At 38.4% G+C, this 14,538-nt stretch overlaps 1 protein-coding gene across 8 annotated transcripts in view; it reads right to left on the bottom strand.

The window, feature by feature from the left end:
* dtnb (dystrobrevin beta) overlaps positions 1–14,538 on the bottom strand; it is a 219,284-nt gene that overhangs the window by 203,945 nt on the left and 801 nt on the right. The window lies entirely within an intron of this gene.

Below are 14,538 nucleotides of genomic sequence, written 5' to 3'. Positions count from 1 at the left end.
CTAAGGCTGCTGAATCTCTTTCATGTGTACTGTTGTCAAGTCAGCTCTGGATAAGCGTAGTTCTGTAGATTTCTCTCTGTTCCTATGGTTAGTTCTGGCCAATTATCTCTCTAATGGGCCCAGGCTGTGGTGCAGGCGGGAGAGCAAGCCAGCTGCAATTAACTGCAATGAATCACTCTGACCAGGAGGTCATGAGTTCAAAGCCGCTCGGAGCCTATGTTTGTTTGTCTTTGTTCTATGTTAAAAGGCATTGAATGTTTGTCTATATGTGTAATGTGATCCGCCCTGAGTCACCTTCGGGGTGAGAAGGGCAGAATATAAATGCTGTAAATAAATAAATAATAAATAAATAATCTGTTCAAGTCATTTACCATCCTGAACCTGTCCTCTTGGGTATTAGCAATCCCTCCCACTTTGGTATCATCTGCAAATGTGATAATGTAACATGATTTTTGTTCTTGGGTTAGAAATGTCATTTCCCAATTGGTTCTATCATAAAAATATGGAAAAGGTTTATTAAACTTTCTTTTTGCAGGACATCCTGCATCGCATTTTGCTCTAGTTTTTCAATGAATATCTCATAGAGTATCAACCAATTTAACATAGATTGTGGCAGCCACAAAAATGGAGGGAGAAGCTGTCTGTGGCTCGGCTGCAGCAGGAAGTTGCACGAAGTAAGAGGGGCAAAACAATGCGTGAGAAGTTGACACATGAGTTGGAGGAAGAGCGACATTTGAGGCTTGAAAGCGAGAAAAAAATTACGAGAGGTAACACTGGAATCTGAGCACAACAGAGTTCAAATGCGTGGACTGCAGCAGCAGTTTTCAAGGGTGAACTCACTGATTGCCCCTACTTGGACTTGAAATGCGCCTGAATGTATATTTACATGTATAACTATGTAGGTGTTTTAATGTAAGCTCTTAATTTTAATGTAATTTTTAATCTAAATGGATTTTTAAATGTGATATAAATTGTTTTGATGTATATGTTTATATTGTAAGCCGCCCTGAGTCCCCTGAGGGGTGAGAAGTGTGGGGTAGAAATGTAATAAATAAATAAATAAATAAATAAATAAATAAATAATGAAATTTCTGAAGTAGAATAATTACTTTCAAAGTAAGTGCCACACAATTAAATAGAAGATAACACTTTCAAACCAGAAACCTATTTCCCCGCATTTTGTTGCATAGTGTAACAATGTAATGCCCTCCTTTCCATCATCCAAGTCATGGATAAAGATGTTGAACAGAGCAGAAAGGCCCAGGCTACCATGTTTCCCCGAAAATAAGACAGTGTCTTATATTAATTTTTGCTCCCAAAGATGCGCTAGGTCTTATTTTCAGGGGATGTCTTATTTTTCCATGAAGAAGAATTCACATTTATTGTTGAACAAAAAAAATGAACATTTATTATATACTGTACAGTAGTTGTCATCATAAACCAGCATAAGCAGACAAACTGTGAATCCTATCAAGAATTTCTTGTTACTACCATTATTTCCATGTACAACACTCTATGGTACAGACATTTACCAATCCTGCATGCTCTGGTGTTCTATTTGACGGGCATGCTTCCAAACAAAAACTTTGCTAGGTCTTACTTTCGGGGGGGCCTTATATTTAGCAATTCAGCAAAACCTCTACTAGGTCTTATTTTCTGGGGATGTCTTATTTTAAGGGAAACAGGGTATGATCCTGTGTAGATCCCTGTGCTGTTCAACCTGCTTGGGGCCTTCCTTCCATGGACTGCAGAGACTGAATGCAGGCTTTAACAAAGCATTTCCCAGTCCAGAAGTGAAGACAAGCCACATGCAGACAATATGATGCAAATCCATGTGGGAGGTGCAAAGGGGGGCTTCAGAAAATGAAAGGCCAGCCGACCTTTTATGGAGGTTCCCCCAAATGCCCTCTTCAGGGCCAGCTGCATTGCCCCAGAAACACTGCACCACCAGGTAAGCTGTAACTTGGCAGCCGTTTGAGAAGCAGATGGCCAAACACAACCGGAGCCTCCGCCTTGAAAAAGAGACATCCAGCACATAAAACAAGAGACATCCGTCAGCTCTGGAAGCACCTCATGAGGCTTCCTACCCTGCTCAGAAGGAACTCCCGTTCCCAGAAATGCTTTGTGAGGCTTCTTGCAGAACACTCGTCCTTTGTGTTTCAAGGGCACAAGCAAAAACACTCTGAGCTGGAGGTTCAAAATAGCCCCCCAACAAGTACTCTTAACGTAGTCTGCACCCCCAAAAAAGAGTATTTTTGTGTAATATTATTCTTTCACTGTTATCTCTTGACCAAGATGCAAAGCAGCTCACAATATCAGTAAAAATCAATGCAATTTAACATCTACAACACACTGATATTAAAATGGAATTTAACATACAAGTCCCTGTGCTCACAGGAACATAAAATCACTCAAAATAGGATTTCTCCTTCTTCTTTGCACCATTTATCAACAGAAAACCGCCTATACCCATATGACTTTTTCTGGGATGGTAACTTTTCTTTTTAAGTACCATAAATTTTGGACATATGGTACTTAAAAAAATTAACAGAGATGATGGCCTGGCAATACCACATTGGTTTGTGACTCTAATATCAGCAGCAGCAGCAACAATAATTTCTTCTAATTATGGATCACCTTATTAGATAACATTAAAAAGGGACACTGGGATTATTGTTTAACATGAGACCAAGAGTGTGACACTGCAGCAAAGAAGGCAAACACTATTCCAGTCTGTATTAACGGAAGCATAGTTTCCAAGCTGAGGAAGGTGATGGCCCCCCATAGTCTATGCTGATCAGGTCTCACCCAGAGCCTTACCTTCAGTTTTGGGCACCTGTTTTTAAGGATATAGACAAGGTGGTTCAGAGATGAGCAACGAGGAAGAGAAGCGGGATGGAGAACAAAACCTGTAAAATCAAAGGAGGGCGGACACAATCATGTTCTTTAAATGCTGTACTTCAAGGGTTGCCCAGAGAGAATTATTATGATGATGTTTATTTATACCCCGCCTTTTCTCCAAACAAAGGAGACGAAAAGCGGCTTTGAAGGAGTTAGGTTTACTCCCTGCTGCCCTGAAGGGCGAGAACAGGTCCGGGTGCTTGAAAGGACAAGAAGGTCAATTTCGAATGAACATTAGAAGAAACTTCTTCACAGTGAGAGCAGCCTAAAAACAATTCTAGAGCTCAGTTTTGAAACAGGTTACTGGCATCTGGTTAGTGTTCAAGAAAAAAGAACAATTTTCAACAGAAAGTGGAATTCCATGATAGATTAAACCCAGTGTTCGCATCCATGGGCACATCCAACGGCCACTATCTTGGAAAAGAGCAAATAACCCAAAGAACTGACCTCAACAATGCATGTATTTTAGACCGAAGACTTGCTAAAAACAAAACTAAAATACGCATACAGTCAAAAGGAAACACTGCTATTCTAGGCAGAACTTCCTAGTGCAGAATCACAGAATCTTAGCATTAGAAAGAACCGCAACAGTCACTGAGCTCAAGCACTCTCAAAAAATGCCCATCCAAACTTTGTTTAGAGGTCTCCAAAGACAAAGAGCCCGCTGCTCTCCAAGGTCATCTATTTCACTTTCAATCGGCTCTTATTGCAAAAAAATAGTTTTCTATCACATTTTAGTGAGAAGCTATTTTCTTGAAATGTGAAACCACTGGTTCGAGTTCTAGGAAAAACATAAAACAAGCTCCCTCTATCTACCAAATGACATCCCTTGAGATATTTGTGGTTTTTTAAAAATACTGTCAAGTTGTAAATCCAGAGGGCCGGATATATCTGTCTGTACCTTTAATTTTTGCCACCTAGATGTAATACCTTATATTTATCCCTGTAGAAAATGTGTTTTATTCATTTCAGCCCAGCTCTGCACTCCATCAAGGTCATTTTTAAAGTCTGATCCTATCCTCTGGTGCATTGGCTACGCCTTTGACCCAAATGCGGTCCCATCTCCAAATGTGATCAGCAAGCCTTTGATTTCATCATCCATGTCTTTTAGACTGAACCCCAGCAAGCATTTTCTGGGTTTAACTGGCCAATCGCTCACAAATCCACCCATCTGTAGCATGATCTAGCCCAATGATGGGCAACCTTTTGCGCTTGGTGTGTCAAAATTCACAAAAAAAAACCTAGCATGACTTGAGTGGTGTGTCACCATAATTTCACAATATGTATAGTTTAAATAACAAAAATGTATAATTGTAATATATAACTATATTTAATAAATCAAAAACTATTTACTAACATTATTTCCATGTACAACAATCTATGGTACCTCTTGCAGTTTCCACGCTGATTTCTCTCTATTCTAGTTTCAATGTAGTCATGAATAATGAATAATATAATAATTACATAATAGTAATAATATGATAATATACTACAATAATAATAGAATAATAATAGAATGATATAATGATAATGTAATGTGCATAATTCCCATGGAGTAAACAACAAAACCACTGGACCAAATCACACCAAATTTGGCCACAAAAGACATAGTCATCCAATCAATCTACACGCAGCAGCGTGTCAGCAAAAATGGCTAGGCATGTCAGTGCTGACACGTGTGTCATAGATTGGCCATCACTGATCTAGCCTATCATTCCCAACTTGTCTGTAAAAATATCTTGTGGGACCCTGCTGAAGCCCTTACTGAAATCAAGCTAAGCAGTCTGCTCAAAACAAAGAAAAGGCTAGGTATACAAGTACTGTATGCCCTACCTTGCATATGAATTTTGTTTTACGATGATGTAGAACCACCAACAATATAGAATCTGAGAATATTTATTGGTTTGCAGTTAGTGCTCAAGGCAGACTTTTGTGTCGACTTCCTCAGCTCCCTGCAACAAGAGGAGGCAGGCTTCTTTCCATGAGAATTTGCCATCCTTATGAAGCTTAGTCTTAATAAGATTAAATTTGATACAAGAACGTTGTGACGTGATGCGGGAGAGCATAATCAGGGGTATTAAGGGGCCACTCAAACAAGACTGAAATGCTTTGGAAATCAGCTGAGCAGTTCAAATGAATGTGAAACAACTCTTCTCACACACGGAAGTGATCGAGTACAGATTTCTACTAGAAACACACTCTCACACGCACGAGCCCAACATTTTCTCTGCCAAACAAGGTCTGCGCCAACCACTTCCCTGACCTTGGATAGCATTTTGACTCCCTAGAACAGTGGCTCCCAGCCTTGATCCAGATGTTTTGGACTTCAGATTCCAAAATACCTGACAGTTGGCTAATCTGGCTGGGGTTCCCGGGTGCTGAAGTCCCAAATGTCTGCATGTCTAAAGGTTGGGAACCATTGCCCCCTAGAGCAAGGTATCTCCAGTTCTCAGCAGGAGGTCAAGAAGGATTCTTCTTTACCAGGTCCAAGTGCAAGACAATGACAGAGGAATTGTAGAGTCAGACCCCAAGGGCCATCTAGTAAACTAGTAAAATGTGGGTTAGACAAAACTACGGTTAGGTGGATCTGTAATTGGCTAAGAGAACGAACCCAAAGGGTGCTCACCAATGCGTCTTCTTCATCTTGGAAAGAAGTCATGAGTGGAGTGCCACAGGGCTCCGTCCTGGGCCCGGTTCTGTTCAACATCTTTATTAGCAACTTAGACGAAGGGTTAGAAGGCACGATCATCAAGTTTGCAGACGACACCAAACTGGGAGGGATAGCTAACACTCCAGAAGACAGGAGCAGAATTCAAAACGATCTTGACAGACTAGAGAGATGGGCCGAAACTAACAAAATGAAGTTCAACTGGGACAAATGCAAGATACTTCACTTTGGCAGAAAAAATGGAAATCAAAGATACAGAATGGGGGACGCCTGGCTTGACAGCAGTGTGTGCGAAAAAGACCTTGGAGTCCTCGTGGACAACAAGTTAAACATGAGCCAGCAATGTGATGCGGCAGCTAAAAAAGCCAATGGGATTCTGTCCTGCATCAACAGGGGAATAGAGTCTAGACCCAGGGAAGTCCTGCTCCCCCTCTATTCTGCCTTGGTCAGACCACACCTGGAATCACACTGTGTCCAATTTTGGGCACCGCAGATGAAGGGAGATGTTGACAAGCTGGAAAGCGTCCAGAGGAGGGCGACTAAAATGATTAAGGGTCTGGAGAACAAGCCCTATGAGGAGCGGCTTAAAGAGCTGGGCATGTTTAGCCTGCAGAAGAGAAGGCTGAGAGGAGACATGATAGCCATGTATAAATACGTGAGGGGAAGTCATAGGGAGGAGGGAGCAAGCTTGTTTTCTGCGGCCCTGCAGACTAGGACGCAATGGAACAAGGGCTTCAAACTACAGGAAAGGAGATTCCACCTGAACATCAGGAAGAACTTCCTCACTGTGAGAAGGGCTGTTCGGCAGTGGAACTCTCTGCCCTGGATTGTGGTGGAGGCTCCTTTTTTTTGAGGCTTTGAAGCAAAGACTGGATGGCCATCTGTCAGGGGTGCTTTGAATGCGATTTCCTGCTTCTTGGCAGGGGTTGGACTGGATGGCCCATGAGGTCTCTTCCAACTCTACTATTCTATGATTCTATCTTGCCAGGCAGGAAGGCACAATCAAGGACCTCCTGACAGATGGCCTCTGCTTAAAGAAGGAGACTCCACTGGACTCCATGGCGGTCTATATTTCACATTCAGGAGGTTCTTCCTAGTACCGACTTGGAACTTATTTTCCTGCAATTTGAATTCATTGCTCTATTGTGTCCTGGCCTTTACAGTAGTAAAAAAGCAAGCCTGCTCCCTTCTCCTCATTGTGATATTGAAACATAGCTCTCAGATCCCCTTCTCTCAGCCTTCTTTTCTCCAAGTTGATCATCCCCAGCTCCCTAAACTGCTCCTCAGAGGGATTCGGGGCTTCCAGACCTTGGACCCTTTCGGTGGGCCTTCTCTGGACACCTTACACCCTGTCCATCTCCTTCTTGACTCGTGGCACCCACGTGTGTCCAGTACTGCGTGAACTAGGAGACACTTTAACAAGTGCAGAGCCGCATGGAAGAACTCAAGAGTTAAAGATGCCTATCTCTGCATCGTCCCTTCCTCCCCTAGACAAAGAGATCTTGGGAAGATATGAGGAAAGGATTGGCAGGTAGTCCTACACCTGCAGGGGTGACAGAAGGAGAAGCCTAAATCATAGGGTGCCGAAAAACGGAATTACAACATATTGACATATTTATTAAAAGATAACGTTGGCAGACCAAAAAAACAAACTAACTCGGACTTGATAAAAAATTATTTGAGAGAAGAGCAAATGAAGGTGTTAATTTAAACAGAAGGTTGGTTAAACATGGACCGAGAGTAAGAAGATGCTGACACTAACAAGACAAGAAACAAGAAAAAGTAATCCAAATTTTTTTCAAAGTAACTGTGTATGAGATGGAAGTCATTGTATATACCTTTTTTGTTGGACCCTGCTTTTGCTCATTTTTGTTTTTGTTTTGTTTTTTGGGGGGGGGTTGGTTTAGTTTTTTGTTTTTGTTTTGTTTTTTTCTTTTCTTTTTGTGTCCTCTTTATCCATACATATATGTATAAATGGCAGGGACAACAAGGAACACGTATCTACTAACCATCTTTGGATTCATCCTTCTCAGTTTGCACTATCTTTACCTCTGCTTTCTAGAATTTCCCATTCCTTGCTTTCCTTCTCTTCTCAAACTTCTCCTTCATCTTTACGCTGCTCCTATGAGAGCATAATCATCCCACCCAATAACTTTTCCTCTCCAAAAGGAAGTGTACTACGAAGTTTTTCCACTCCAGAAGAAAACGGACTGTTCAGATACCCCATGTCAACATGGTAGTGACCAGAGCCTTGCCAACACCAAACAATGTGGATCTTATTTCCAAGAGGCTAATCCCATCACCACCACCCATCGTATACACACACATGCACACATACATGTCCCAGTGCAAATCCTGGATACAGTTTGAATAACTGCTTACTTCTGAAAGAATCCCCGACCCACTAAACACAGATCTAACTCTTCAGCTTTGTAAACTTCCAGAAAGAGAGTAATGAAATATAGTTCTGTATTTATGTAGCACACAGCTTGCATAAGTACAATTATTGGGCACAACTGGGCACAAATTCACAATAAAGCAGCACTTTCAGTTATCCCATTTCTGGCTTTAAAAATAACCACCACCAACAACAAAGACTTGCAACTAAGGTAGTTGGGTCAGTACTAAATGTACAGGCTTCCGTCTGTTCAGTTAAGAATTCCCTTGGGAATCCAATGGGAGGAACAGTAGGAAGAGAAGGCACACTAGTCTTCACTGTTGTAAGATAAAAGGTAAAGGTAAAGGTTTCCCCTGACGTTAAGTCCAGTCATGTCTGACTCTGGGGGTTGGTGCTCAATTCAATTTCTAAGCCGAAGAGCCGGCGTTGTCCGTAGACACCTCCAAGGTCATGTGGCCGGCATGACTGCAAGGAGCGACGTTACCTTCCCGCCGGAGCGGTACCTATTGATCTACTCACATTGGCATGTTTTCGAACTGCTAGGTTGGCACAAGCTGGAGCTAACAGTGGGCGCTCAAGCTGCTCCCGAGATTTGAACCTGGGACCTTTCGGTCTGCAAGTTCAGCAGCTCAGCGCTTTAACACACTTCGCCACCGGGGCTCCGTTGTGAGATACTTAGAACATTTTTAAAGTTATGTATTTTAATCGACGTATTTTAAATTGTGTTTTCAGTTATATATTATACTAGATGTGCCCGGCCACGCCTTGCTGTGGCGTTGTCTGGTGGTGTTGGTGAGAAATTGTTGAGGTAGTGGTGGTATTGAATGTCTGTTGTATGGTTGTCTTTATGTTTAGTATGTACACTGAAGTGGATTATATGGCAATGTGGAGTCAAGATAATCCAGTTCAAAGTAGATAATATAAGATTCTAAATAGGTTATATAGCTGTGTGGAAGGGCCTTGAGTCTACATTGCCATATAATCCAGTTAAAATCTGATAATCTGTGGAAGAGGCCTAAGTGAGGCCTAACTTTGCCTGTCCCCTGGGCTGAGTAGGTTGCTAGGAGACCAAGTGGGTGGAGCTTAGCCTTCAAACTGGCAGCAATTGGATAAAAACTATTATTCCTCTCCCTGTAATTAGGACTTTATTTTTCTTTTCCTTTTTGTTGTATCAACCTAGAGCCGTGAATGATGGGTTGTGTTGTCAAACTTCGAGGTTGGGGGGCCTGTAGTTTTGTTGTTTTGTCCGCTGCCCTGATGCCATCACTCTTTTATATATATAGATTTTAACCTATGCTGTACCCTGCTTCAAGCCTTAGGGAAAGCCAGGCAAGTAAGAAATAAAATGCATTATTATTATCATTACTATTAAAGCTCCGGGATAATCTTACAATATGATCAGTTTCCCTCCTTCCTTCTTCAGGATAGGGGTGGTGGCAACAGCAAGTTCTGGCTGGCTATTTGGGAAAGAGCCAAGCAGTCTGGCCCCCAAGGGTTCCCTGATCGTTTAATCCAGGGCCTCCCACCTGGAAGAAAGAACCAGGACTCTCCTCTGAAACACACAGTCCCTCTCTTTCGCACCGGGACAGGACTTTCCCCAAGGCTTAAGGAGCCGGAGGCCGTGCACAGTGCTGTCCACTGACAACTGGTGCTGATTCACCCAGGTAACACGCCAGGGATCTCTGCGGCCGCCCTGGCCAGGGTTTTGATGGGGGATTGGAAAGAAAAGCCCCAAAAGAGAAGCCCCTGAGCCAGGGCATTGCACTGGGGTTTGGCTGTGTAAGAAAGCTAGCTACTGAACAATACTGTGTCCAATTATGGGCATTACAATTCAGGAAGGATATTGACTAGCTGGAATGTGTCTACCAAAATGGCTAAACGACTGGAAGCAAAGCCCTCTGAGGCCCCTTCTATACTGCCATATAATCCAGATTATCAAAGCAAACAATCCACATAATGTGCTTTGAATTGCTATCTTTTCCTTAGTTCCCTGTGGTTTTATTCTTATCCTTTTTCTTATCCTTCTCTCACCCCGAGTTTTAACTGAGTGTTAGTGCGGCCTGCCCTGTTATATTGCTCTTTGGATTTTGTGTTGTACTGTATATGATTCTTTATTGTATTGTTGTTGTATTATGATATGTTGTTTTTATATTGTGTTATATTGTATTTTTCCCGGGCATGGCCCCATGTAAGCCGCCCCGAGTCCCCATTGGGGAGATGGTGGCGGGGTATAAATAAAGTTTTATTATTATTATTATTATTATTATTATTATTATTATTATCTGCGTCTACACTGTCATATAATCCAGTTCAAAGCAGATAATCTGGATTGTACAGTGTTCCCTCACTACTTCGCGTTTCACTTTTCGCGGATTCACTGTTTCGCGGTTTTTCAATAAAATCCAAAATAATATTATAAATCATAAAAAATTACAATTTACAGCCTAAGGAAGGGAGGAAGCAGAAGCCAAAGGGAGAGAAAAGAAGCCCAAGCGGCAACGAGAGGAGAAGGAGGCGATTTATCAGCACACAATTGGTTGATAAAGACTTAAAATAGTGTACAACTACTAAAACAGTGTATAAATATTAAAATTAATATAGTGTCCCTACTTTGCGAATTTTCACTTATTGTGGGTGATCCTGGAAGTGAGGGAACACTGTATTGGGCAGTGTAGAAGGGGCCTGAGAATTATTAGCACCTCCTGGATCGCACTTAAGTACTTAGACATGTATTTTAACTATGTTGTACCCCACTTCTATCCTTGAGGAAAGAAATGTAAGAATTATTATTAGTGCTTGTTGCATTAGGAACAAACCTTGTAGTCTCTTTTGCAGATGCAGAAGCAACTCAAGGGGCATATCCATTGTGCTAAATGAATGCACACTTTTGCACCTATACTTTGAACTACTTTGGTTCAATGCTATACAACCGGGAATTGTAGTTTCACAGGGCCTTTAGCTGTTTCTGCCTGCCTTTTATTGATATTTCAGCCTGGCTTTGGTCCATAGGAGAACAGACAGAAGAAGGGAGTCTCTTTGAGCTCCACGATGCTGTGTTTCCAAGAACATTCAACTCTCTGTGTAAATGATCCAAGGCTTTGTATTACTTCTGCCTGTCTCTCTGTCAGTCTCTAGGTCTTACTGCCTTGCCAAACTACAACTCCCAGGATTGCACAGCATTGAGCCAGGGCATTTTCTGTATTGTGTATTAAATTGTGGATAGGCAGTCCCCAACTTACAAACATCCGACTTGCAAACTGAGAAAACATGAAGTGAGAGAAATCTACGCCTTGGAAGAAAAATTCACTTTTGGAAGAGTTATTATCATGGAGAAAAAGGGTCTCTACTGAAGCTTTATCTCAAATCCTTTATTGACCATTTTTCAAAATCCAATTATCAAGGGACGAAGTGAGGAGAAATCTTCCAAATGGGCACAAAACAGCAAAAGAAACCCCACAGGGATGTTCACCTTTCCCAATGCTTTCCAAAGCTACAATATATATACAGTAGAGCCTCACTTATCCAACATAAACGGGCCGGCAGAACATTGGATAAGTGAAAATATTGGATAATAAGGAGGGATTAAGAAAAAAGTCTAATTAACATAAAATTACATTATGATTTTACAAATTAGGCACCAAAACATCATGTTTTACAAGAAACTGACAGAAAAAGCAGTTCAATACACAGTAATGTTATGTAGCAATTACTGTATTTACGAATTTATCACCAAAACATTGCAACATTGACTACAAAAACAATGACTACTAAAAGGCAGACTGTGTTGGATAATACAGAACACTGGATAAGTGAAGCTTGGATAAGTGAGACTCTACTGTATATCTGGCTGGAATCAGACTTAAGAAATATCCCTGTTCCGAATTACACACAAATTTAATTTAAGAACAAATCTAAAGAATCAATATTGTTCATCACTTGAGGGCTACCTGTATACAATGACGTTCAGGATATATCTTTTATAAAAATACATTTTAATATGTGTGTTTATATTTTAACTATTTTGATGGATTTTAACTGTGAATTTCCTTAGTGCTGTTTATGTTTAATTCTATTATAATGTTTGCATATTTGTATATTTTAAATTATATGCTGATGCTTTTATGTCAAGCTGCTTTGAGTCTCCTTCGGGAGAGCTAAAGCGGGGTATAAATACATATTATAATAATATAATTTGTGTAATGTTTGCTTATTTTGACTGTGCTGTGACCTGCTTTGAGCCATGAAGAGAGGCAAGTAAGAAATAAAATTATTATACACACACACCCTGATACAATTTCCAATATATATATATATATATATATATATATCCTGAAGGTATGTATGTATGTACGTATGTATGTATATGTATGTATGTGTGTGTGTGTGTGTGTGTGTGTATATATATATATATATATATATATCCTGAAGGTATCTGAGGCATCTCATAATGTACGACTGCAAAATCTGGAGTTGGGAGGGAAATCCACTGGCTAAAACCCCTTTGATCTATTCTCAAGAATACGGCAAACATTCAATGTCGGAACATAAAATAAACCATAAATATACATAAACATTAAAATGAGTTATCTTCACATTAAAACCATTATTTAAAACCATCACAAGTCAGCCGCCCTATTGCTGCTGTTATTGCCCTGACCCAAAGGCTTGGTCCCACAGCCAGGTCATGACCATCTTTCTAAAGGACAGGAGGGAGGGGGCTGATCTAATCTCACCAGGGAAGGAGTTCCATAGCCAAGGGGCCACCACTGAGAAGGCCCTGTCTCTTGTCCCTGCCAATTGCACTTGTGACGGTGGTGGGACCAAGAGCAGGACCTCCCCGAAAGATCTTAATCTCTGCTGTGGTTCATAGAGGGAGAGGATTCGGACAGGTAAACTGGGCCCATATATATTATATAAAATATTATTTAATATTTATATCTCGCTTTTTCTCTCTAAAAAACAGAGACTCAAAGCAGCCGCTTACAATAAAACCCATGCAATACTATTTAAAACCCTAAAAAAAATAGGTTCATAAAATATAATAAAAATTTTAAAAATTAAATTAATTATTATATCAATGAATAACAATTATATTATATTGATAATTTCTATATATATGTGTGTGTGAATTAATAAATATTATATTAATAATAATAATAATAATAATAATTTACACACATACATATATAGATGGAAATTATTAAATAACAATTATATTATATTAATAATAATTTCCACAGACACACAAACACACACACACATATATAGATGGAAATTATTAAATAACAATTATATTATTATCGTATATTAATAATAATTTCCATCTATATCTATATGCATACAAATATGGATATTATTAAATGACATTTATTTATTTATTTATAACATTTATACCCCGCCCTTCTCACCCGAGGGAACTCAGGGCGGCTTACAAAAATTGGCAAAATTTAATGCCCAAAATGCAATCATAAAAACAAAACAATATAAACAGATCTATTAATAACATTGTTAAAACACATTATAAAAACCTTAAAAACGTATATATAATTAATTCTATTATTTTAATATAAGTTATATTATTATATTATATTCATAATAATTCCCATACATATATATATATATGTTTGTGGAAATTATTAAATAACAATTATACTATAATATTATATTCATAATAATTCCTATATGTGTGTGTGTGTGTGTAGAAATTATTAAATAACAATTATATTATTATAGTAAATTAATAATAATTTCCATCTATATCTATATGCATACAAATATGGATATTATTAAATGACAATTATATTATTTTAAGATAATAATTATATTATTATATTATATTCATAATAATTCCCTTATATATGTGTGTGTGTGGAAATTATTAAATAACAATTATATTATTATATTATATTCACAATACTTCCTATATATATGTGTGTGTGTGTGTGGAAATTATTAAATAACAATTATATTATTTATATTATTTTAATATAATTATATTATTATATTATATTAATAATAATTCCCATATATATGTGTGTGTGTGTGTGTGTGGAAATTATTAAATAACAATTATATTATTATATTATATTCATAATACTTCCTATATTTGTGTGTGTGTGTGGAAATTATTAAATAACAATTATATTATATTCATAATACTTCCTATTTTTATATATATATATATATATATGTGTGTGTGTGTGTGTGTGTGGAAATTATTAAATAACAATTATATTATTTATAGTATTTTAATATAATTGTATTATTATATTATATTCATAATAATTCCCATATATATATGTGTGTGTGTGTGTGTATGTGTGGAAATTATTAAATATCAATTATATTATTTATATTATTTTAATATTATTATATTATATTCATAATAATTCCCATATGTGTGTGTGTGTGTAGAAATTATTAAATAACAATTGTATTATTTATATTATTTTAATAATATTATATTATTATATTATATTCATAATAATTCCCATATATATATATATGTGTGTGTGTGTGGAAATTATTAAATAAAAATTATATTATTTATATTATTTAAATATAATTATAT

The sequence above is a fragment of the Anolis carolinensis genome, chromosome 1, assembly GCF_035594765.1.
Source record: "Anolis carolinensis isolate JA03-04 chromosome 1, rAnoCar3.1.pri, whole genome shotgun sequence".
Lineage (NCBI taxonomy): Eukaryota > Metazoa > Chordata > Lepidosauria > Squamata > Dactyloidae > Anolis > Anolis carolinensis.
Note: the sequence above shows the minus strand (reverse complement) of the source record. Positions and strands in the feature narration are given on the sequence as shown.